Source organism: Crocodylus siamensis, chromosome 11 (genome assembly GCF_052110815.1).
Source record: "Crocodylus siamensis isolate JL-2025a chromosome 11, ASM5211081v1, whole genome shotgun sequence".
Classification (NCBI taxonomy): Eukaryota; Metazoa; Chordata; order Crocodylia; family Crocodylidae; genus Crocodylus; species Crocodylus siamensis.
This window is the reverse complement of record NC_143405.1, coordinates 34,834,922-34,860,867: the sequence shown is the minus strand read 5'-3', so window position 1 is coordinate 34,860,867 and position 25,946 is coordinate 34,834,922. Positions and strand designations below refer to the sequence as shown.

At 44.8% G+C, this 25,946-nt stretch overlaps 1 protein-coding gene across 4 annotated transcripts in view; it reads left to right on the top strand.

Moving 5' to 3' along the window:
• VGLL4 (vestigial like family member 4) overlaps positions 1 to 25,946 on the top strand; it is a 134,104-nt gene that overhangs the window by 67,236 nt on the left and 40,922 nt on the right. Inside the window, exon 1 of one of the 4 annotated variants that reach the window (XM_090022648.1) lies at positions 3,619 to 3,670. The exons of the other annotated variants lie outside the window; for them this stretch is intronic. The gene's annotated coding sequence lies outside the window, so the exon portion shown is untranslated. Of the gene's footprint in view, positions 1 to 3,618; positions 3,671 to 25,946 lie in introns of those variants that run through there. 4 annotated transcript variants of the gene reach the window in all.

Sequence of the window (25,946 nt, the reverse complement as noted above, 5' to 3'; positions counted from 1 at the left end):
ATATCGCATCATATCCAGAAGACTCATGGGTGTTTTATTCTCTTAGTCTCTCCTGAAAATCCCAGTCCAATTGTATAGTATATTACTGCTTTCCTTGGGTTGCTAACTTTTTTTATAGTAGACTGCATCAAATCTACTTTCAAATAATTACAGTGGCATCATAATTTCATCCATTTCATTTTTCCCTTGTAATATCTCTGCCAAAAGAACAGTGTTGTTTGCCTTCACTTACTGAAATGACTTGTACCTATGAAATGTACTATTATCACAGAATCATAGAAGATTAGAGTTGGAAGTGACCTCAAGAGGTTGTTTAGTCAACTCCCCTGCTCAAAGCAAGACCATCCCCAACTAGATCATTCTAGACAGCTCTTTTTGAGCCAGGCCTTGAAAAACTCTGAGGATAGAGATTCTATCACTTCTCTAGATGTAATCAATTCCAGTGCTTTAATACCCTCCTAGTGAGAGAGTTTTTCTTAACATCAACCTAAACTTCCCTTGCTGCAGCTTGGGACCACTGTTTCTTGGTCTGTTATCTGCCACCACTGAGAACAGTCTAGCTCCATCCTCTTTGGAACCACCCTGCAGGTAGTTGAAGGCTGGTATCAAATCCCCCTCTGACCCCCAGTCTTCTCTTTTCCAGACTAAATAAGCCCAGTTTAGAAGTCATGTGCCCTGGTCCTCTAACCATTTTCTTTTCCCTCCACTGGACTCTATCCAACATCTCCCCGTCCTTTCTGTAGTTTGGGGGGGTAGGCAAAACTCCAGATGTGTCCTCACCAGTGCAGAATAGAGGCAAATAATCACTTCTCTCAATGTGCTGGCAACACTCCTACTAATGCAGCCCAGTATGCTGTTAGCCTTCTTGGCAACAAGGGCACACTTGTTCAGCTTATTGTCCACTGCAACCCCCAGATCCTTCCTCCAGAGCTGCTGCTTAGCCAGGAGGTCCCAAGCATGTAGTGGTGCTTGGTGTCATCCACAAACTTAGTGAGGATGCACTCCATCCCATCTTCCAGATTTGTTAATGAAGCAAGTTCTTTCCACAGTCTACATGTATTAGGCCACCCTTGCATTAATCACAAAAGTGGAAGACTACAGTTTGTATAGTGAACTTTCCTGTCCAGGAAGCATTGTAAATGGCACATTAGCATCCATGTATTTCATACATCTGTCATGCCATTATTATGGTAGTCCTTACTGATTTATGGATGGGATCAGGCCTTCATCCATCCAAATTCCAAATTCAAATTCTGTTCTTGTCTAGTAGGTTCCTTTGTCATACTGCCACAACTAAGGTTGGTAGTAATGGGAAATTAAGGTGGAGTTTGGCCTGCCATAGCATAATAAAATAGGTACCTATTTTGTCTTTGAATTGCTTACGTTATGGATCCTGCTTTTAAACTCTGTGTGGGGGAAGGGAGAAGAGTGAATAAACAACTGGTGAGGCTGAAACAACGGAGATCTGCCTTCCAGCAGCATGGTGTCCTACTTTACTGGAGAAATAATAGAGCTAGGAGATACAGTGCGTTATGTTACTAGCCAAATGAAAAGCACAAGTGCTAATGGAGTACTCTAGATCAGTGGTCTCCAAAGTGGGGTGCGCAAGACGATGCATTGGGGTGCGGGAATAAAATATTAGAACTTCTATTGCAGTTTACGTGTGCCCGGTTAATACATATATTGGGGGGGTGTGCTCAAAAATTTTTTACTGGTAGGGGTGTGCAATCAAAAAAGTTTGGAGACCACTGCTCTAGATGATGCTTAGTGTTCTGCATTCTCAGTGTTAATTAAAAATAAATTTAAAAATTTCAGGAATTTGTGGAGTTTGTCTTCAAAACAAAAATCAGGATGAAATTGGGATAAAAGGAAGAAAAGGAAAGAATTGGTTTAAGTCAGGGAAAAATCAGTGGTGAGGGAAGAAGGCTGGAAGGGGCAGGGGGAGAGGTGCAGTGCAGTCTGATGCTCCTGGGGCTGCAGCGGGGAGCAAAGTGGGGGAAGCTGTCAGTGGGTGCAGGGCGGGGGGGCACATCTCTTACTGCCACGTGCCCCCCAGGAGTGCTGGGGGGCTGTGCTGGGCTCTTCCTGGGAAGCACGTGCCCCCAGATCCACATGCGGGACAAGAGCAGGCTGCCACCCACCCTGAGCACCAGGAAAAGCCCAGTGCTGCTGCTGGCCCTAGCCTGCAGGGAGCAGGGCCGGGCTTCCCCACGTGCCCCCTCCAGGGCTCCCAGCACCTGCGGCAGAGCCGAAGCCATAGCTGCCGGGGTGGAGCTCAGGCCTGCTCCACCCGGGGAGCCCTGAGAGTGATTCTTGTGACCCAGCCCACCCCACCTGGGGTCAGAGCCTGGGAGCACCCTCAGGCAGCAGCTCCAGCCATCCTCCCCGACCCCTGCACGGCCGCCACCACCCGCCCCCTCCCTGTCCGGCCAGAAACCTGTGCCTCAGGTAACTGGCATGATGGCTCTTTTAGCTTATACCCACCATCCGTTTTTTGGTTCAAATCCCTGTTAACCAGCACAAGTGGGGAATAGGCCATTCCCCACTTGTGCTGGTTAACAGGGATTTGAACTGAAAAACGGGTATAAATCAGTAAAAACCAAATGACTTAAAGAAAATCAGGGAATTTATCAGTGAAAAGAGGTAAAAACTGAGAATGCAGAACACTAACGATACTGTTTGTCATGCACTATACAGATGCACAGTGAAGAACAGGTTTTTAAAAGAGATTGCAACCAAAGTAAAAGTGGAAAATGAAACAGGTGGCTCAAAGAGGTGAACTGGCTTGCCCACCATTACCCATCAAAACTGTAGCAGAAGTAGGAGAGAAATGGGCAATTAGCCCTACCTTGCAAATGAAGGATTTTAAAATATTTTAAGAGGATTTGTATAGGAATAAACTTACCTTTGATTGCACCATTGACTTTCTCCAAGATGATGCAAATATTTGACAGGATAATGATTTATTTGTGGATAGCTTACTTTTGAATGTTCTCAAAACTTGTGGTTTTATGTTCTTAATGAGGCCACTATCAATGTATAGTTTTGATGGGAAAATTATTTTTGGCAAATGGCTTCTAGTGATAGATGGGAACAAGCAAATTGTATGTTGTGATGTTTCTCATAGGAAGGCATCAAACATGTTAAACTCTTCAGTTGAAAAGTGTTCACTCTTCCACCGGGGAAATGGTGGCAGACATTTTAATGATGATCAACTGTTTCAAGCAGGTTATTTCTTTAGTGCAATTAGAGAGAACAGAAATAATTAAGGAGATTTCTTGACAGGCTCTTGATATTGATTCGTAATTTGATCTACATGTATTTATCATTCTTGTTGCATTTGCCACCAGTTGCTAACAATTGCCAGTTTAATAAGTAGTGCTTTAGTTTCATTGTTTTCTCTCTAATGAGCTTGGAGACATCTGAAAACTCATGGCAGATTAGTGTCCTCACTGAGGTGAAAGGCCATGAAGCAGAACCATACCGTACCAGTCTCAAGTTCCTAATGCTTCATATCAAATGACAAGCACTTAATCTGGGAGGTTTATTCTGAGGCAGAACATCTAAATCTTGTTTTTCTCTCAAAACTCACTTTTAGCTTTGTAGTCTTTCTCTGGGATTCCTGTGTGAGAGGTAATGGCTGGAGGACTCTGTTAAAAACAAATCGCAGGTGAGTCTGTTCTGTGGTAACTAGAAGGTAGACTGGGAAGCTTTGGCTCTTAATTGCCATGTGGGTATGTCTGAAAATGTACAGTTGCTTTATGGAAGATCATTGTTTTTCTCAAGGAGTGAACAGATGGCTTTGTGTTGGAAGGGAGATTTGTGTCTTCCTTCTTCCCTCTTCTCTTGTCTAATGTTTTATATTATGTATGCATTCTCAAGCTTGGACTGTTTCTCTGGGAAAGGTATAAAGAAATGCAATAAGATGCAAAGAAATCCCTCCAGGCATGTTATGAGACTCAGAGCACTCAATATAGTTTTTGTTCTGCAAGGTCTTCTGAACAATCCAGAAAACTGGATTTTGTTATGAGGAATATTGGATCCAGATGTAGAGAAAAACACCACTTTTTGGTTTCCTAGTTCAACAGCTTACATTAGTTAGTTGCATATTACATAATTATTTTACTTACTTCCTGTAACACTGAAGCATTAGTTGGCTACAGTATTGAGTCTGAGTAGCTGTCTAGTGCAAAGCAAATAATTTTTAAATGCATGTACATATTCCTATACATCTTCCAAAAAAGATTAATGGAGATACATGATACCAAACGCAGACTCTGAAAGTTATTTTGCTACCTTCATTGGCTCATATTTTAATGAAATATTATGTGCTATATATGTTCTAGTTTCGTTTCCATGAATTTTCTTTGTTGAACTTGAATTTCACTCTGAATTTTAATATTAGCTTCTCCTTTTAAGTTCAAATCTATAAATACAAACCCAATCTTGCATTAAGAATGAATGAAAGTATTAAACAGCATGGATACCTCATCTGTGGTCAACTAAAATATTGGTAGCATACTTAGATTCCCTTTTTAATCACAGTAATATAAATTAGGACAAACCCTCACATTTAAAGAACTGCCAGTGGGTTTTAAAAAAAATACATTTTTTCTTAAGTAAAAGTCAAGAGCTTAAGCTTTCTGATTTGTTTTTGACTTTGCTCCTTCAGTCAGTTTCTCCTTTCTGAGGTGGGCATCCTCTCTTAAGTGTGGAATTCAAGATTGTACCAGTTTTCCTTACCAGTCTTGCAGCTCAGAAGAAATTTAGGTTAAAAAGGGTTTGCGTTTGTTTTTTGGAGTCCCTCTAACTTTCTAAGACCCTATATTGGGAAAGAAAAAAACAAATGCAGTAGTGGGTTATTTCACAACTTTAAAGGAGATAAGAAGCCTGGTTATAGAAATGAAGCTTTAGAAGTTCTATAGCAGCAAATTGAATTCTGTGTCAATGAGCAATTTGCTTAAAGACTAACTTGTTACTCACAAGTCAGATTTGCTACAGTGCCAAATGTCTTTGGATATAAATCCAGGGAATTTAGGATACACTGAAATAGCTTATATTGCTCCAAAGTTCAAATAATGCACTTTATTGTATAGAAGGCTATTAGATAGCAACTAGAAGCTGAAACAACAGTCTGCATTGTGTGACATCTGAAATTATGAATGAAAAAAGTTCATCCATATGTATTGGGGGTTTTTTTTAGTATCTACTTTGCATGAAAATAGTTGCTTGTTAATTCCTTTTTTGTGGATTTACACAGATGGACCTTTATATTTTGATGCTGGCTGAGTTTAACATGCTGCAAGCAGATAGTGTGCCAAGCAGTTGAGCAAAGTTGTTTATACTAACAATAATCCATCAGGACAGAACCTTAATTTTTCATTGATAATAGTGCAAGGTAGCAATGAATACAAGTTTCTTGAGGTTTGTTTACAAAATTTATACTGCACTTACCAAGTGTTAAATGAATACAAGGGTATTCTTCTTTTGTTTTGTTTATAATTTTATTTTGAAGCCAGCCAGTAATTTTTTTTTTTCTGTATAATCTTCCTCAGTATTGCTTTACAAATAGATGTGGAATGTTCGATGCACAGAGTGCCATTGTTTCTGTCTCTTTTCAATAGAAGCGATATACTTTGGAAGATACTTGACTGTGTGATAGGCCAGTGTGATAGGCCACTTAAACTGAGATTTTCCAAAACCTTACAAGGGATATGGATACCTAATTACTATTAAAATTTTAATAGTAATCGGGTATCCAAATCCCATTCTGAAAATCTCAGTCTTTGAACCTGTTGAAAAAGACTTAGAAAACCATAACAAAGTGAAACTCTTTTTGTTCCACCTACAGTGTGTGTCATTTGGATTAAAAGTTTTTTGAAATTGGAGAACTGGTGGGGGGAGGGGACTGTTTTCTCTAATTTCTAATTCATCTAAAACAGTTATTCTCAGCAAGGATGTCATGGCACCCTGGGGTGCCACACAGTATTTGAAGTTGGATAGCCCTGGCTTAAAGCAATAGGCCAGAAAAGGAAGTTGTAGAAGGAAAACCCCAGGAATTGTGCATCTCCAACGTTTACCCAAGTTTTCTATTTCCCTTCTTTTGTTTTCCTCCCTCCGTCACTGGGAGAGATGATAACATACATAGTGCACTTAATATAGCCAGTACTAAATGCTATATATGAATAAAACTTTGCTGCTTTTGCACTGAAATAGGAAAAAGAGATGAAGTTTTGTTTTGCCAGGCGACTTATTCTTGGCATAGAGGTGTACCAGATTAGTTACTAGGGGTACACCGATAGAGATTTTTGGGGCCAATACTGATAGCCAATTTTTAAGGAGGCATATCAGCCAATACTGATCCAATTTCCGGACCAGCGGCTCCCAGTCCAGTGGCACGCAGCGGTGGCAGCTGTCCTCCACCCTGCACCCCCCAGAAGAGCTGTGGGTCTGTCCCATGCCTGCCCCATCCCGCCTGGGCAACGCCTGCCTCAGCCCCAGCCCCACTCCTCCATTACCCTAGGAGCCTTGATCTGCCCCCCATGCACCTCCCCCGCTCCTCCCCTTCCACCACACTAAACTTACCAGCTACACGCAACTTTCCAAGCAGCCGGTCTGTGCTCCTCACTGCCTATGTGCTGTGCGCATGCATGCACGGGCATTTATTGGCTAAATTTATTGGCCGTATCTGCCCAATTTACGATGCAATCAATTTTCTTTAGATCAGCGCCAATCCAATGTTGGACTGATGCATCGGTGCCACCTATATTAGTTATTTCAGCACTATTGATTCCATCATCCAACAACACTGGATTGCATAAGCCTATGTTTTCTTTAACGCATGATCATACCTGTCCTTTTTCACTGCTCTTCATTCCTGAGTTCTCTTTTATGAATTGATAGTGTGGCTTATTTAAAATCCAGCATTGTAACAACCTTCTCCTCATTCTTTCAGACTTCGTTAGCAGGTTCCAACAAAGCTATTACCTCTCCCAGCAAAAGGTTTGGAGCTGACTCTGTTTTAAAAGCAGCAGTTGTTCCAGGATACACATTTGCATGCCTCGCTGTCAAGTCTTCCCATGTTGTGAGACTTAACATTCACTAAGCAGAGAAAAAATAAAATATTTCATTTATTTATTCACAGCTAAGCCTTTAAATGTGAATTGTATTTGGAAATGAGAGAGATTTAGTAAAACAGCAAATCTGTAGGAGCATGGCAGTGTAGTAGGGGACATAGCCAATATTCAGATAGTTAAGGACAGATTTGGCATTAGCTATTCTTTGTTAGCATTTAGCACTTTGTTGCTCTCATAATTTCACATTCAACAAATAAAACCAAAAGCTCCCAACAGAAATCTTTTAAGGGAGTTATAAATTTAATGTTGGGCAGAGTCTGATCCTTTGCAAGCACGTTGTTGTTTATTTCTACACACACAAATGGTGCGTGTGGATACCCCTAGGTACCATGATAGTGGCTGCTTCAGAAAGGGTCAGATGTGTACTGTCAGTGGCATATTGTTAGGCAATTTTGCTAGTCTACCAGTTATATTTGGCAGCTTCATTTTTTGAAATAAGCATATTTGGACACCTATAAAACCTGTAGCGCTGAAGGTTTAAGGATTAAAGGACACGATGTCCTTTATGTGGTTCCATGTCCCTGTCCTAGACTTTCACCCCTCATGACTGATGGTTTGTGCTAGTAGTTTTGATTCCTCAAACTATATGAAAAAATAAAAATAGGTTCCAAATCAAAATGAAACTGTTTCTGTGACGCTAAAATTGATTAGGAAGAAGAGAGCCAACTAAAACAAGAATATCCAATTTTGATGGACACTTAAACTTTGGAAAGTGTTCTGCTACAAAAGCAAGAGCTTTACAAAACATATTCTTAGTATTTAAAAAAGGATAGATATGAGTGTAAAACACCTTTTCCAGTTGTTTCAGACGGACTGCATCTCAGAGGGAGGGAGTGATATGAATCACTGTCATGTGATTCATATAGAATGAATTAAAATCCAGTCAATTTCTTGGATTTGGTATAAATATTTACAGCATGGAAGGGGATTTTTGTTTTATTATGATGACTTCTGCTAAAGACCTTTTTAGATGGTCTCTTCTGCCATCTGGTATGCATTGCTGCTGTTTAACTCCCACCCTTGGCTTTCATGCTGTGGCATCTCGGGAAGCTATCACATGCTGTGGTTGGCTTAAATTAAATCACATGGAGCCAGCTGGGAGAATGCTGACATGCACACTTTTCCTGCTGAACACTCTGAAACCAGTGGCTACAGTTAAGAGGTGAAGTTTTCCATGCTGCACGGCTATCGATGCAAGCCTGCCTTCTTTATCAGAGAACACTAGAGTGGGAACAATGCAGATGTCAGGTCCTAGCAATAATGTTTACAGCTACATGCCTTTTTGTTTCTCACCTATTGTATCTCCTCTTCCAAATATTTTTTGTAACAAAAGTATCTGAAACTCATCGTATAAACAAAAATAAATAATTCTTTTGAAAATCACGGAATGTCCTAAGAATTATGCTTGTAGATGATTACCTTGCAGTAGGATACAGCTCAATGGAAAGGCTGAGGAGTACACAGCTTATGTTTGTAGTGTGTTAAAATTGTTTCCTGGTCAGTGTGTGATAAGGGTGAACAGGGCCCTCTGAAGTGACCCTGCCAAATGCTGTGGTACACCCTAACTGAACAGAGGAAAATATTCAGGTTTTTTGCTTCCACTTGAGGTAATTGAGTGCAACTGAGCTTCAAAAGGGACCAACTTATCTCTCTGCAAAGCTAGTGGAAATAGAAAATTAGTTCTTACCCCCAAACTTTGAGAGCCATAAAAAGGAACTCTGTAGACCCGAGGTTTTTTTTTTGAGCTTTGTGAAAGATTTGTGGCCAGCAACCTTTTAGTTTGTTTTATATTTGCTTCAGTGTTTGTGTAAATAAATGTGAAATGATTTGGTAGGCAGGAACTGCAAGGAAATTGCTATCCAGCTCTGGCATCTTAGGCCTGCTGCACTGATGCACAAAATTCAGTGAAACCCAGGAGAATAAGAGAATAATAAAAAGTGGGTTGGAAGGGACCTTAAAAGGTCATGTAGTCCAACCACCTGCTCAAAGCAGGACCATCCCCAACTACATCATTCCAGCCAGGGCTTTGTCAAGCTGGGCCTTAAAAACCTCCAAGGATGTACAGTTCACCACCTCTCTAGGTAACCCATTCCAGTGCCTTACCACTCTCCTACTGCAAATGTTTTTCCTACTATACAACCTAAACTTCCCTTGTTGCACCTTAAGACCATTGCTCCTTGTTCTGTCATCTGCCACAACTGAAAACAGTCTAGCTCCATCCTCTTTGGAATCAACTCTTTGGTAGTTGAAGGCTGCTATCAAATCCCCTCTGTCTTCTCTTCTGCAGACTAAATAAGCCCAGTTCCCTCAGCCTCTCCTCATAAGTCATGTACCCCAGCCCTCTAACCATTTTCATTGCTCTCCACTGGATTATCTCCAGCATGTTGTCATCCATTCTGTAGTGGGGGGGGGGGCAAAACTGGACACAGTACTCCAGATGTGGCCTCACCAGTGCAGAATAGAGGGCAGTAATCACTTCCCTCAATCTGCTGGCCGTGCTCTAAGGGAGCCCAGTATGCTGTTAGCCTTCTTCGCAACAAGGGCACACTGTTGACTCATATCCAGCTTAATGTGCACTGCAATCCCCAGGTATTTTCCTGCAGAGCTGCTGCTTAGCCAGTAGGTCCCAAGCCTGTAGTGGTGCATGGGATTCCTCCATCTTAAGTGCAGGATTTTGAACTTGTTCTTGTTGAACCTCGTGAGATTTCTTTTGGCCCAATCCTCCAATTTGTCTAGGTCACCCTGAATCCCGTTTCTGCCCTCCGGCGTATCTACTATTCTTTCAACTTGGTGTCACCCACAAACTTGCTGAGCGTGCAATCCATATCATGTTCCAGATCATTAATGAAAATATTGAACAAAACCGGCCCCAGGTCTGACTCCTGGGGTATACCACTTGATACCAGCTGCCAACCAGACATCAAATCATTGAACACTACTTGTTGAGCTTGATGATTCAGCCAACTTTCTCTTCACCTTACAATCCATTCATCCAACTCATACTTCCTTAACTTGCTTTCAAGAATGCTGTGGAAGACTGTATCAAAAGCCTTGTCAAGGTATATCAAGTCTACTGCTTTCCCCACATCCAGAGAGCCAGTCAACTCATCATAGAAGGTAGGTCAGGGATGATTTGCCCTTGGTGAATCCATGCTGACTGATCCTAATCACTTTTCTTCTCCAAATGCTTAAAATGGATTCCTTGAGGACCTGCTCCATGATTTTTGTGGGGATTGAGGTGAGGCTGACTGGTTTGTATTTCCCTGGATCCTACTTCCCTGTCTTAAAAATGGGCACTGCATTTGCCCATTTCAATCATTTGGGACATCCCCTGATTGCCACAAGTTTTGAAAGATAATGGCTCCATGGACTTTACACATCCAGCTTTTCTAAATAGTCCCTAATCTGTTCTTTCACCATTTGAGGGGCTGCTCGTCTTCTCCCAGAACTGTGCTGCCTGGTACAGTAGACTGGAAGCTGACCTTGCGTGTGAAGACCACAGTAAAAAAGGCATCGAGTACTTCAGCCTTTTCTTCCTCAGATGTCATCAGGTTGCCTCCTCCATTCCATAAATGACCCACACTTCCCTGATTTTCCTCTTGTTGCTAAGATACTTATAGAAACCCTTCTTGTTACCCTTCATGTCCCTTGCTAGACCCAAGTGATCCCTTCCAAACCCATGTTCCTAAACAAGTCGGGGCTGGGTGGCACCTTAGAGACTAACTGGTTCAGAGAGGCATACAGTTTCATAAGTAACAGCCTATTGTCAGATGTCTGATGAAGTAGGCTGTCACATGGCTACCATGTTTCTATATTCCTAAACACAGAAAGACTTAATCCAGGGGCCTGAAGGCTGATGAACCAATAGAAAAAGTTACCAAAAGACTAGTAAGTGTTTCAGTGGCAATGCATAGGTGGTGCAAGGGGGTGCACATGCACCCCCTGAGAGCACTGGTGCACCCCCTGACTAGCCATGCTCGCCGCTTAGGAGACAGACAGGGGAGCAGGCAGGAGCATCAGTGCCCCCCTGCAAGCACCAGCCAGGGAGTGGGAGCTTCTGGAAGTGGCCTCGTGATTGGCCGCCTCACGATTGGCTGTGGGGGAAGAACTGAGGCAAGATGATGGAATTCTAGTTGTAGATGGGGGGAGTGGTTGCGGCCAGAGATCTAAAATGGCCGCTGCAATCGAGCACCTGCTGGGTACTTGGCTCCGCTCTTAAAGTGGCAGTCATCAACAGTGCCCTGCCACATACCTTCCCCTTTAAAATAGTTCCTGGGGGAGGTTTCCACTACTGCTTCTCCAAAGCGGGCTCCCCTCAGAGCCCACGAAAGCCCTCAAGAGGTGAGTACCCCAAATGTGCTCCGCCACAGAGACTCAGGTCCAGGGTTTAGAAAGGGCTCACAGAGCCCCGCAGGCCGGATGGAATTGCCTGGCGGGCCAGATCTGGCCCATGGGTCTTATTTTGCCTGCCCCTGACATATATAGGAGCACTTGGAGGAGAGACTATGTAAACAAGGGAAAAAGCAAAGTCTACCTATGGGCAGCTAAAACCAGGCTGGTCTGCCTAAGATAGTGGTTCTAAAACTTTTTAGGCTCGAGGCACCCCTTTGAAAGTGCCAGCTCTTAGTTTTAACCCTTTTTCTTGCATACAGAAAAGTAGAGCAATTTTTCTGTTACAAAGAACTCAGAAAGACCACAATTATATATTTCTATGTGAAATTTCTGTGCTTATCTTGTGAATCTTGTTCGTAAATGTAATAGTGCTAACATTGTGGCACCCTAGTTGAAAATCACTAGCCTAGAATGAGGGCCCTCATTCCATGCTGCATTCTCAGACAGCTGGAGGGACCAATCGCGGGTCTTGCTATACCAGACAGGGAGCATGGACCACCCTTAAAAGGATCTCACAGCAACCATGGTTCCCCAGTTGGAAATCACTGGCTTAGACTTCAAGTATAAGTTTGAAAAGTTTGAAAGGAGCTTCATTACCTTACTGGAATAAGGAAAGGGGATTGTACCTGTTACAAGATTTGGGACGGATAACCTAAAGTCTTCCAGCGTTTCCTTACAGCTATGATGCCTTTCAAAAACACTACGTTTAGGGGCAGGATACTGATCCAGCAATTATGAAACGGCTTTGGATGACAGAAAGGGGAGTAGATAGATGGATGGTAAGGAGTACCTATTGATTCATTTTCAAAATTCAAGCATCCTTGGAAAAGAGAGGCCTGGATACTACTATTCTTCCATTGGCAAACAGATAAATTCCTATCTGGACTGTAGCAGAAGAAGTGTAGGAAAAAAACCTACTTATTTAAGATTAGAAGGAAAACAATTCTGGCCCATCAGACAATATGCCTTTCTTTTTGAGCAAGGGACATTAATGGCCTGATGTAAAAAGTCCCCATGTAATAACCTGCCCTGGACATAAGAGCAAGGAGCTTGGATTTAGCCAGGCCTCTTCCTCCTTCCACATAATCCAAGAGCATTGCAAAAAAAGTGGTAGTCACACAGACTGAAGGCTACAACAGAGTTCTAATTAGAAGTGTGCCTATATATCAGTCCATATTGTATTGGCACTGATAAAAGGAAAATTAACATTATCAGCAATTCACTTTTTTTTTTTTGCTGAAGGTCCAGATAATATCACCGATAAATGCTGCATGTGTGTGTGCAGGTACAGCTTGCACACAGACAGAAGTGCAGCCTGGCAGTGTAGAGAGTAGTATCTGTGGGGGAGGGAAGGAGTGTGTGGGGGGTGTAGATTGAGGTCCCCATGGTTTTGGGGGGAGGAGGCAAGGTCAGGCACTACCCAGCTGGGGTGGGGTGGGGTGCAGGAAGGAGCTGCAGGCAGCTTGTCTGTTGGATGGGGGGGTGGCTCCCACCACTGAGTGCACCCCCAAGAGATGCATGGGGGGCACATGCCCCCCCACACTTGTCTGCAGGTTGAGGGCCAGCTGCCTGCTGTGGGCTTAGGGTTCTGGGCCTCAGGCCCTTGCCCACAATGGGAGCTTGTCCTCACCCCACACAGATCCAGGGGGCACACACACTTCCCATGGCTCCCCCAGGGTTGTGCACAGTGGCTGGAGCCACCCCCTTGTGCCCTCCCAGACAAGCTGCTTGTGGCTCCATCCTGCACCCTGCCCTAGCTAGACAGTGCCTGCCGGAGCCTGCAGAGACCTCAATCTGCGCCCCCATCATGACCCTTCCCTTCCCCCCCACAGACTTAACAGCTGGACGCTGCTCTCCAAGCTGCCAGGCTGCATATCAGCGATTAGATCAGTATCAGCCAATTATCACTCATTAATAATCAGCCATCAGTATCAGCCCAAAAAATCTTTATCGCTGCACCCCTAATTTTTTTACTATATGGTGTTTTATTTTTTCCAGTTTAAAGATGGCAGCACCCTCCCTCCCAAAAGGAGCCCTTCAGGGTCAAGGGGAGAGACTTCCGGTGTCAAAAGTTAGGGGTTAGGTGGTGGGACTTTTGGTCCCAAGATGGCGACCGGGGGTGGGGCACCCATCAAGGGGCAGGGTGCTACCCTTGTGGCCCTCAACAGTTCATTAGAACTTGTTAAGCAGCCCCCCAAGCTGAAATAATTGCCCACCTCTGCTATATCTGAACCAAAGACAGCATTGTCCATGACATGGTATTTAGAACCATGGTATTAATGGGGTTGCTCCTCTTCAATAGTTGATACTCTCCCCTCCCAAAGGAAATCTGCTAATTGTAGAAGTTACATAAAGCATTTTTTTTCCTGTTTTTCTTTCAGTGCTGGCACTGAGCCCCCAAAAGCTGTTTCTTTAATCTTGTTTTGTCCTGCTTTTCCCTCAAGAATTCTAATATAATAAAGGGCTTAGATTGTGTGTGTGTGTGTGTGTGTGCGCACGCGCATGTGCTCACACGTCTGTCCATAGTGCTTTTGGGAAACTCTGCATGTCCCCCCAAGAGGGCCAGCGGAGGCTGCAGCAGTGCGGGGTGTTGGGTGCTGGCGCTCAGTCCCCGTCTGACCCCCCCCGCCCCCCCCAGTCATTCTTGACAGGCAATTGGCTAGTAGTATAATAAAAGACTTGTTGCCATCTCCCCTGTGGTCTAGTTCAGCAGAACCTGAGGAAGAAGCAGCTTACGTTTCTTAGTAAAGAATACTACACAACCAACATATGAAAGGTGTTCACTGTCAGTGAGTCAGGCAGTCCTTGTTTAGAGTTTGTCATATTTTGGGGTTCTTGATGCTTCATATCTGCAGCTGCTGTCACTGAGTTATTCCAAAGCCTCTCAGATCATTTTTCAACATCAGTATTTTGATTTTAAGGAGAGAGAGGATTTCAAGTGATTGTGCTGTCTAGTTTTTGTTTCCCCTCCTCCCCCACCTCCTTCTATTTACAGAATCCCTGAACTATAGAGTCTACCTGGGAGGATCAAAGTTATTTTGTTCTATGGCAAACTATTATGGGAGGATCACAGAGGAAAAGTGAAGTTGTACTGCCTCTGCTGAAGGGGCCTTATTGGGCATTTAAAAAATATACAAGTCCACTCTAGTCAGGGAGTGGTTAAGAAAAGTAAAGCTAGAGTTTTGGCTTCCTTGGCTTCTTTCATAAAGATTACAGGGTTTGACACAACATTTAGCAGATGTGCTTTTTGCTTCAGGGTGCTGAAAGCAATTCTTTAAGCAATACTCCACCCTCTCTCCTTATCCTTTTGTGGAGGACGGCTAGGCCTAACCCATGCATTCTGGACTGGTACAGTCTGTGTGGAGGTTTTGTATTGATTTTCTTTTATAATACTCACATAATTGGTTTGTGTGTTAAAGTTGTGCCATTTATATAATTTTCTCTTTTGTAGTTTTTCAGTTAGGGAATTTGTAATGTAATATTTACTTTTGCTAAGATTTGATACAAGGTAATAGTTTAGTTGCTAACATAAGAAAAAATGCATTAAAAGTAAAAATGTGACAAATGTGCCTGGGACCTGTTTGTAGCAAGCCATTGTAGTACTCTGTCATAAAATTTCTGAATGTCTCTGAAAAAAACACACTAATTCCATGCCTTAGGGTTGTTGGTTGTAGCCAGGCTGGTCTAAGGACATAGGCAGGCAAGGTTCTTTGGGTAATTGTGGTATCTTTTATTAGACCAACCAAATAGTTGGAAAAATTGTTCTTTGCAAACTTTCAGGCACAAACACCCTTCTTCAGGCATAGGGAGAGTCTGCTGGTGTTTTGTGTGTTCTTCTGGATAGAGTAGAAATCAATATGCAAAATACAGGTGTGTGTGAAAATGCAAATGCCTGGTAGTAAGGATCAGAGGGAATATTGACCTGGTTCTAGAATGTGCGTGGTGAAATGCAGACGGGTTACCTGGGGTTATCAGATGGCAGGCAGGTTATAATGTGCCATAAATCCAATGTCTATCCATGATTTTTTGTATCCAGTAGATTTATGAAGTGAAGTTCCTAAGCTCTCTACGAAAGGTGTTCTGTAAATTCCCTTTGAGGATTAGAACTGAGAGATTGGAGAGAGAGTGGTTGTGTTGTGAGAAGTGTGCACCCACAGGTAATTGGGTATTTTTTGTCTTTAATAGATTTTTGTTGTGCGTTCATTCTTGTACATGATTGTTGTTTGGTTTCTCCTACATATTTTCCATCAGGACACTTAGTGCGCTGGATGAGAGAGATTTCTGGAGGTGCAGGTGTAAGATCCAGGAATGGAGGTGGTTCTGTTGTGGGGTATAGTTATTGTGGGAGTGGTGGAAATGTGTTGGAAGCTTTTACATTTCTTGTCCAGGCATGGTCTGGATCCACTGGATCTACTTTGGGCCATAGGAAGCTTTCCTCTGGTGATGAGGTTGGTGAGGTTTGGTGTTTGTTTAAAGGCTAGGATGGGTGGTTCTGGAAAGTCCTCTTTAAGAATTAGGTCTTCTTCTAGTATGGGTTGCAATTGCTTGATGATTTTCTGTATAGGTTCCAGGAAAGGATGGTATGTAGTAACTAATGGTGTGTGATTCGTGGGGATTTTCTTTTTGTACTGCAGCAATTCTTCACATGGTATCTGGGTGGCTCTTTCAAAAGTATGATCTCTTTCTCTGGAAGAATGTCCTTTTTGGGTGAAAGCCCTTTTGAGATTTGTGAGGTGATGATCATGGGTGTTCTCAGTGCAGATTCGGTGGTGTTGGAGGGCTTTGCTGTATATTACAGCTTTCTTGGTGTGTTGAGGGTGATTGCTGGGTCTGTGTAGATATGTATGTTGGTCCATGGGCTTCTTCTATATGGCAGTTTGGGATGTCACCCTAAATACTCATATAAAAAAGGAACCAACTTGTAATAGGATGTTCAGGCTTTTCCAGGTTATAGTTGGGATTAAACAAATTTCTGACAAAAAAATGAATAGAGACTGAGTATGCAGCTCATTCCCCATCTAACTTTTCCTTTGTAAGTGCACCAGAAATGTCCAATTCAGATGAAAGCATTAATGTGCAGTCTGCTTCAAAGCCTGATGAAATCTGTAGAAGGTCTCCCATTGGTTTTGGTGAACTTAGTCTTAAACCGAGTAGTTCTCAACCTTTTTTAACTTAAGACACCCCAGGTAAAATGCCAGCTCCTAGCTTTCACTTATTTCTTGACTGGAGAAGAATAATAGAGCAATTCTTCTGTTGCAAAGAATACAACAGGTCAGAATGCTTTTGACACAATGGATTCCTATTTGAAATCTCTGCATTTACCTTGTAATCCATGGGCGCATCCAGCCGAGCATGCACGTGCCTCGTGCTCTGTCTTAAACTCCTTTGAGATGGGGCAAGAGGCATATGCAGGAATGAAAAAATGTTCCCCTCACTGCAAGTTTGCAGCACAGGGAGAAAATGACAGCCCTGGATATCCAGGGGTCTAAAAAAAATGAAGTTAAAAAAGCCGGGCAGAGGCTGGGTCCTCCATGGAGATGCTCTGGCTTCCAGAGCATCTGTATGCTTGGCTCCTTGCCCTGGGCTGAGCACACAGCCGTGTGTTCAGCACCAGGGCTCCAGTGCCATAAGGGGTTGCGGGGGCTGGAGGAGGGGGGGATGGGACTATGGGGGGACCCCTGCTCTGCCCGGCCCCACCCCCTGCCTGCCCCCTGATCCCTGCCATGCCGGGCCCCAGCCCCCTGAGGCCCCTGTTCCCCCCACCCCGGCATTGGCAAAGTAAAAAACAAAGAAAAAACACCCCTGGCACTTAGCAGCAGTTGTAGCTGATGTCTGGCTTACTGGGGCCCTGCCTGCACAGTGCAGGGCGGGGTGATGGCCCCAGCCTGGGCCCTCCTGCTGCCCTGTGCTGTCGGGGGCGGGGGGGAGGTCTGTCAGGAGGCCCCGGAGCCCCCCCAGCCCCTGCTTCTAAGATATGTAAAGGCTTTTTTCTGGGGTTTTTTTCTGTTTTTTGTTTTGTGTTTTTTTTCCAAGTAACAGGGCCTGGGGTTGTGGGGGCAGCCATGGCAGTCTGGGGGGTGCATATGGGTGGTGGGGCTGGGTGGGGCAGCCATCGGGGGGCAGCCTTTGGGGGGGCTGCTGCAGCTGGTGGGGAATAGGGCCAGGTGGGGTAGCAATTGGAGGGCTGGGGTGGGGTATGTGTCCCTGGTTGGGGGGCTGTAGCCCCTGTGGGGGCCATTTGACCCCAGTTGGGGGGCCGTAGTTCCCCAACAGCTGGTGCTTTAACACTGTAGATATATCAATAAAACATTGCCCAGCCAATCACTGTCTCTGTCTGTCTCTCTGTTTATAGTGGTTTTTTGTTTTAATTGTGGAGAAACATGGATTTTGGGCTATTTTACAGAGTGACTTTGGGATTTCTTTTTTTATCAGGGATTTTTGAGTTTTCCAATAGGGAACACCAGAATTTCTGCTAGGGAGGCAAGTGGCAGGACCCTGCCTGCTCAGAGCTGGCACCTTGGACTCAGCTGGCTGTGGCTGACCTACTGGCCAAATGGGTGACTGTATCCTGAGTGCATTGATGGTTCAAAGCAGGCCACCACACCTGAAACATCTTCCAGGCAATAGCTGCCCAGGTTGCCAGGCAGGGAGCACACATGGCAGTAGTGCTGCACAGAGGCCAACCCTGCAGCCACAGCCCACTGGCAGCTGGTTCAGAGGGCAGATGCCTCTACTGGCTGTGCAGTTCCCATCTGGGTCTGGCAGGTGCGCAGCAGGTCACAGCCAGGCAATAGTCCCCACTGCCAGACTGCTGCAGTGGGTAGAGGGTGCAGGGAATTCTCAGGGCTGCTTCACCAGTCCAGCTGGCACAAGGGATAGTGTCCCCAGGTACCAATTGGCTGGGCTCCAGAAGCTCCTGAGAGTGAGTAGCCCTGAGCTACTTGCCAGGGTAGCTTTTTGTACTACTGGAGCCAGGGCAAGGCAGCTTTTTATACTGCTGAGGACAGCACAGGAGCTGGCCCCAGGCTGTGGCTCCCCCTGGCTGCAGATCTAGGAGGAGCTAGGCAGGGTTATTTTGCCCCAAGTGGCACAATTTGCTTCACAACAAAGTGCATGTCTGAGCATGTGTGCTGAGGCAAAAAGCTGCAGCTCAAATTGCTACCACTTCTATTTGTGCTTCTGCAAGTGCATGTGCTTGCATGTGCGGACACACCCCACGTGCTTATATTGTGGTGTGTGCCATGGAACCCTTAATCTCAGTATACCCTAAGATACTGTAGCGCAGCTCTAACTAATGGAAAAGTTGTTCCGGGGTTTTGGGGGGTTTCTTTGAGATTTAAAGAACAAGAAAAAGAAAACATTAGTAAAATCTGGAACTGACTTTTTTTAAAAGAGCTTAACAATTCAGCTTCCTACAAGCAATATTAATGTATAGAACACTTGTCGCATCTACACGAGCTGCTAAATGCAGAGCAGACTAATTCTACTGTGCATTAGCACATCACAACTAAAGCCATGATATTGCGTTAATGCACAGTAGAATTAGTGTTCTGTGTGTTTAACGTCACTGAACAGGCTTGTGCCGGTGCTACTGCTGCACATTGTTAATACCTGTAATAACAGGTACTAAACTTAATGTACAGTTCCTGTGGCACATTAGTGCATGTGTAGATGTGCCCAGTTAGTGATAAATAGTCACTTCTCATTGCATTTAGAATGCAGTATGTTTTTCCAGTGAGTTCAATGGAATATATACCTTTCTGTTCTTAAATTGATAGTAATGTAATTTTACTAGACAAGTATGAGAAAATGTATTGTTTCTTGGTAGGTGGTACTTTCTCTTCTTGTGGAGACAATAGCTTGTGGTATCACTTTGGTGCAGCAAAAGTATGTTTCAGTCACCTAGAAAGGCTGCTATCTATCAGAATTCTGGCATTGTAACCTGCAGCAGACCGTTTTACAAGGTGGTAGATATAGGTTTAGAAGTACGCTTAAGACTCCAGAGCTTGGGCTATTAGAGCTGTTCATTAATCAGCAGCATTTTTCCTGAAGGAAGCATCACATGTGCCTGCTTATGAGCTTCAGTAACATGTGGAAAAAGAATGATGCATGAGTGTAGTTCAGAGAAAGGGGCAGGGAGTGGTGGTATTTTGCGGTAATTATTAGCCCTTCTGTCCAATTTGAAATATTTAATGCATGTTCTCGCTAGGAGTGCTGGCCACCAGGTCATTTGAAGAATACCTCTTCTTGCTGCTTTATGGAGTCAAATGAAAAAGAAAGTCTTATTTCCTTAGATTGCAAATTGAAGGAAAGGCCCTTCTGAACATAGGAAACAGCAGCAGTTGCTTAGGATATTGTTTCTGTTTCTTTTGGAACCTGTTTTCTTCCTGGGACTTGGATAATAGGTTCATTAGTGCTTCTTGTAACTGGATCTTGCCTGCAAGCTAATTGGGATTCTTGCTTAGCTGCAAACTTTCTGGATTCAGGTACCACAGCTACAAAGAAAAAGGGTCTTCTGTTTCCTTACTTGGCAGCAGGAAGCACTAAAGGTGACCTGTGGCTGATTGTCCCAGGTACACAGGATGGAAGCCTGCTTTTGAATGCCTTTTTGGTGCCTTTTGAGTGTCAAAATGCATGAAGATGCCTGAAGAGAGGATTTCCTGAGCCAGTGGTAGCCAGTGTTTTTGGCTGGCTTACCACAAGTTAAACGTCCACCTGCCCCCCCCCATGATTGCCATGGAGACTGTATCCTGAGTGCTGAAGTAGAGGTATAGGGGGGTTCATGTCTCCAGCCACATGGAGCAGGCAGGGGCAGGGTGCTGGAAGACAGATGTCATCACAAAGATTCAGGGTAACTCTTCCTGTCCTTGCAGTTGCCACAGTTTGATATTGCAAGCGAGGATTAAAAAGCCCTGAATTTGATAGGCTGCAGGGCCAGGGAGAAGTTAACCTGATTCTTGGCAATGATACTTGATACATCTTGCAGCAGCTTCCTGCTGCCACTCTACTCCACATGGCAGGAAGCTTGAGTACCTCTGCATCCATTCCAGTGCCTTCCCTTGCTGAGTGCCTGGGGCCTGCATACCGCACATAACAGCTACTTGTGCCACTTATGCACGTCCCCTAAGCTTCTCTTAACTGTACTTTAAATGCTCAGCTATGCAGGCATATTTAGAGTTATATAGTTTGCAGACCTAAATTACTACATACATTAATGGTATTAAATCATATTTGGAAATCATATGAGATTGTGGGTGCATTTTGGTACAATGCATATACCTAAAGGGGCATAGTTAGGGTTGTGCAGGTGACTAGCATTTCCTGGCTAGAGTAGTATATAGTGCTTTTTGTGGATATGGGAGGCATGGTGCCTCTCAGTGGCAACAGTCATAGTAAGTGCTGCTGAACCAGATGTACAGTGTGTGGGCCAGATTTGGGCTACAGCCTGGAAGGATCCTCAAATCAGGGCATGCATTATTTGCAAGAAGAGAATAGAATTGCACTCAGATTCAGTCGTCTTTTGTACATGCAGTCTGAAGGGCAAGAACAGTCTGTGTGGATGACTGGGACTGTGTACAGAAGCAGTTGTTTGGCTGTTTTTACTTAGGTCAAGTCCTAAATGTGGCACACTCTGGCAGAACTACAGAAAACTCTTTCCTTCTCCAGTGGAGGTGTCAGAACAGCCAACTTAATTGCCACATTTCAGCTTTCGACATGGGATTTATTCACAGTCAAAGTCAAAACTTGGTTCTAGGAATGCTGCATGATTTAGTGCTAAAAATATGCAGGACTTGGGTTCCCATGCACCTGCTGTTGTCTTGTGAGGTGGCTGGCATGGTTCAGTGTCAAATGCTGAATAAGTAAAGTGCTTCATTACCAGCAAGAAAACTCTCAATACTGTTCTTAAAGCCATTTAAACTATTTCCAAGGGCTGCTTGCATAGTACTATTATAGAACTAAATTGTGAACTTTCACCAGTGCTTTTTTTTCACTATTCCATTAGTAATCCACCTCCCTTTAAGTTGGCTTAAAGAACATGGTTGTATTGTCTCATAGCCATGGACTGGTACACTGCAAAACAAGGGACTATTTTGATCATGTAGTTCATGGTTTGGCAACCCATGGCCCACTGCTGGATCTGGCCTGTGGAGACATTTCATCCAACCCACAGACTTATGGCTTTGGCAGCATCTACTTTTGGGTGCCACCACAGGTAGAAGAAGCACCCGCTGGAAGTTCTCTCCTGCTGCCACTGGGAAAAGCAGGAGTGACAGCTGGGTCCTAGTACCCACCTACCTCTGATCTAAACAGGATCAGTCTAGCCCACAGCCTAAAATGGTTCCTGATTACTCATCTAGTCTGATTTCCTGTAGAAATACAGGCCAGAAGATTACTTTGAGCTAAAACATAAATTCTCAGAAACAATGAACCTTCATTTAGGAGTCAAATAGTGACCACCAAAGATTTTTTTTTTTCTAAGACGTTTTCCTACAAGTGTACAGAACTTAAATATTTCTGCCTACACCTTTTACCATGAAATAAAGATTTATCAATGAGCAGTCTGAATGGATGCATGAACCTCTCCCCTCCCCCTTTCACCAAATAACAGTTAAAGCAGAACTTTGTTAAACTGCACAGTGGCAACGTCACAAAGTTCTGTGTCTGAGTGAAGAGTTCATATTTTTAAGATTTTGTTTTTAGAATACATAATATGTGGTAAAATACAAGTGATAAACAGGGATCCAGGTTTTCCATTTCCCACGGAAAAACAGAGAAAACTACGGATTTCCTGGCTTGGTCAGAAAAAACACAGATTTTCTCTTTTAGCAGGGAAACCTGTGGATTTCCCCCTTCTGTAAAGAGCTCTGCAGGCTGGCTGAGTTCCAGCCTGCAAGAGCTGTTTGCAAAAAGGGCGGGAAAGCCACAACCCTGCTTGGAGGGGGAGGCAGAGGGGGAAGGGCAGAGGCTGCGGCTTTTATAGTTGCATAGTTGGTAGAGTTGGAAGGCACCTGAGCACATCATCAAGGCTGACCCTCTGCCATGGCAGGAAAGAGTACTGGGGTCAAACGACCCTGGCAAGGTGTTCATCTAGCCTCCTCTTAAAGACCCCCAGGGTAGAAGCCGGCACCACTTCTCTTGGAAGTTGGTTCCGGATCCTAGACACCCTGACCATGAAGTAGCGCCTCCTGATGTCTAGCCTGAATCTACCCTCTGCCAGCTTGTGACCGTTATTTCTTGTCACTCCTGGTAGCGCTCAGGAGAACAGGGACTCCCCCAGTGCCTGCTGGTCCCCCCTGACTAGTTTGTAAACGGCCACTAGATCCCACCTCAGCCTTCTCTTGTGGAGGCTGAACAGGTTCAGGTCCCGTAGCCTCTCCTCATAGGGCCTGCCCTGCTGACCTCTGATCATGCAGGTGACCCTCCCCTGGACCCTCTCCATGTTGTCCACATCTCTCCTGAAGTGTGGTGCCCAGAACTGGATGCAGTACTCCAACTGTGACCTGACCAGTGTTGCATAGAGGGGGAGGATCACCTCCTTGGACCTGCTCGAGATGCATCTGTGGATGCATGACAAGGTACGGTTGGCCTCCCTAACCGTGTCCCCACACTGTCGGCCCATGTTCATTTTGACTCCAAGATCCTTTTCTGCCTCTGCACCAACGAGAAGGGAGTTCCCCAGCCTGTAGGTATGCTGCTGGTTTTTCCCCCCCAGGTGCAGTACCTTGCATTTGTCAGTGTCGAAACCATCCTGTTCTCATCCGCCCATCCCTGTAACCTGACTAGATCCAATTGCAGCCTATTCCTCCCTTCTAGCGTGCCCACTTCCCCCCACATCTTAGTGTCATCTGCGAATTTGAACAGGGTGCCTTTTACCCCCTCATCCAAGTCGCTGATGAAGATGTTGAACAGTGCAGGCCTGAGGACTGAGCCCTGAGGAACCCCACTGCCCACATCCCTCCAGGTTGAATAAGACCTGTCCACCACCACTCTCTGGGTGTGGCCCTCCAGCCAGTTAGTGACCCATTTGACTGTAGGTGTCGACACCACAGTCCCCTAGTTTTTTAATGAGAATGGGGTGAGACACAATGTTGAAGGCCTTCCTAAAGTCCAGAAAGACTACATCCACTGCTACACCTAAGGATTTTGTGACCTGGTCATAGAAGGCCATCAGGTTGGTCTGACAGGACCTGCCTCTAATGAACCTTTAGTTGGTCACAAGGCCTAGGTCAGGCTCGCTTTCCTCCTGGAGCCTGTGAACTGGTAAGTGGGGCTTTCAGGGCGCTGGGGGGTCGTGGGGCAGGGCTGGGGTGGGAGCTGAGGGAGCTGGAAGGTGTTGGGGAAATGCATGGAGTGCCTGGCCGGCTCCTTCATGTGCGGCTTCCCTTAAGGGCTGCTAGAGCCGCTTAGGTTCCACATGCCCCTGGCCAGGCACTCCAGCCTTCAGTGAGGAGGTGTGAAGTCAGCTGGGCATTCCAGCGACAAGCAGGGAGGTGTTGGGGAAATACATGGAGTACCCAGCTGGCTCCACATCTCCCCGTTTGTGGGGTCTGCTGCTCTGCTCCCCTCCTCACAACCTGGGGACAGAAGAGCCATGTGAGGATTTCCTAGCAGCCATGTAGGGATTTCCTAGCAACTGCTCTGCGCTGCCCCAGTGATGCACCTCCTGCACATGGGGCTGCACTGAGGGAAGCGGTGCAGGGCTCCACCGCTCAGAGCAGCGGCAGACGCAGGAGGCATGATGGGGAGGCAAGGAGATCCCAGCGTGGTCCTGCTGTTCCCAGCTGTGCCAGGTCTTGCCTGCGGGGCTACAGCGGCCCTGCAGGAGGGAAGCAGGGAGGGAGCTCAAGCCCACAGCCCTCCCAGCTGGGGGCCCCTTCTGGCAGGGCAAGGGGGCAGGGGTTGTGGGTGGGGGGCAAGGCACACCAGCAGGGCTGGGGAGGCTGTAGGGGGAAGTGTGGGGCACCAGCAGGGCCAGGGGTTGCTGTGCGAGGCCTTTTAATTTTAATCACGGATTTGGGGGGAGTTATCAGAGAATTTGCATTTTTTTTATCACAGAAAACCAGGATCCCTGGTGATAAATCATTTAACAAATGTGGTTTGTTGTTGTTTGTGTATTTTGAGATGCAGTATCCTTGGCTGTATAGAATGCAGTAAGTTGTAGTGGGTGCCCTGTTCAGTATTAGGTACCTACAGCTCTTGTCCTACAGTGAAATTTGATTCCATTTGTCCTGGCTCATCTCTGTATTTTGTTTCTCTTTTTCTAAGGTAGTTGTGAGAATCTAAATACAGAGTTTCAATAGCAGAAAGAGTTATAAAATAAATTGTCCTTTTTCATTTGTGTATTTTTCCTGAAGATCTAATTTTGAAAAGAATTCTCCCGTACAACCTGAGACCTAAAGTCTGGCCTTGGATATAGGCAAAGGACTCTGATGTTCTGTTCATCTACGAGTTAATTTCTAAAGGGAGTCTAGTCCTAAAAAAATTAGGAAGCAGCTATTGACTAATTATGATTTGTCTGCATAGTAGCAATTAGAAAGTGAAGACAATGTAACTGAAGTGCAGAATATATAAACCGAATCAGGTTAAGCCTCCAAGTTAAGCACACACTGAGAGTGTGTACACTCAGTCAAAAGTAAAGTGGCCTTAGTTCACTGTAGCTTAACTTAAGCCCTAACAGTTAAGACATTGTTAGTGTAAGATTCACAGATTGTAGGGCTGAAAGGGACCTCAGAAGTTCATCGGATCTAGCCCCCTGCACCAAGCAGGAAAGATAACTGGGGTCTAGTGACCCCAGCAAGGTGACTGTCCAGTCTTGAAGATTTCCACAGTAGGTGATTTCCCCACCTCTGGACAGAGCTTGTTCCACAGTCTGTACTGCTTATTCCACAGCCCTCTTCCAACCCTTAGGGTCCTCTCCAGGGCACCACAAGTAGTGGAAGAGTTTCTCCAGGGGTTCCATGATGACTTCAGCCAGCTCCTTCAGCACTCTCAGGTGAAGTTCATCCAGTCCTGCTGACTTGTTTATGTCTGATTTTTTTTTTGTTTTTGTTTTTTAATTGGTCACACAAGTTCTATGGCAACAGTAGGAAGGTGGTCATTCCTACCCTGCTTATTCTGTACTCTACCTGGCACGGTTTTCCCCTTCGTCCAGTGAAAGACCAAGGTGAAGTAGTCATTCAGGAGTTCACTTTTCACCTGAGTGCTGGTAAGCAGCAATCCTGACTTGTTAAGCAAAGTAATCTAAGTTGAGTTGTCGCTTTAGACTTTCTAATAGGGTGCACCCACTGGTAGAGATTTTGGAGGTTGATATACCAATAGCCAATATTTAAAAAGGCATATTGGCCAATACCGATCTGATTTCCGATACAGTTGCCTCTAGCTGATCAGCCCCTCTTGGCAGAAAGGGAGGGAAGGGGC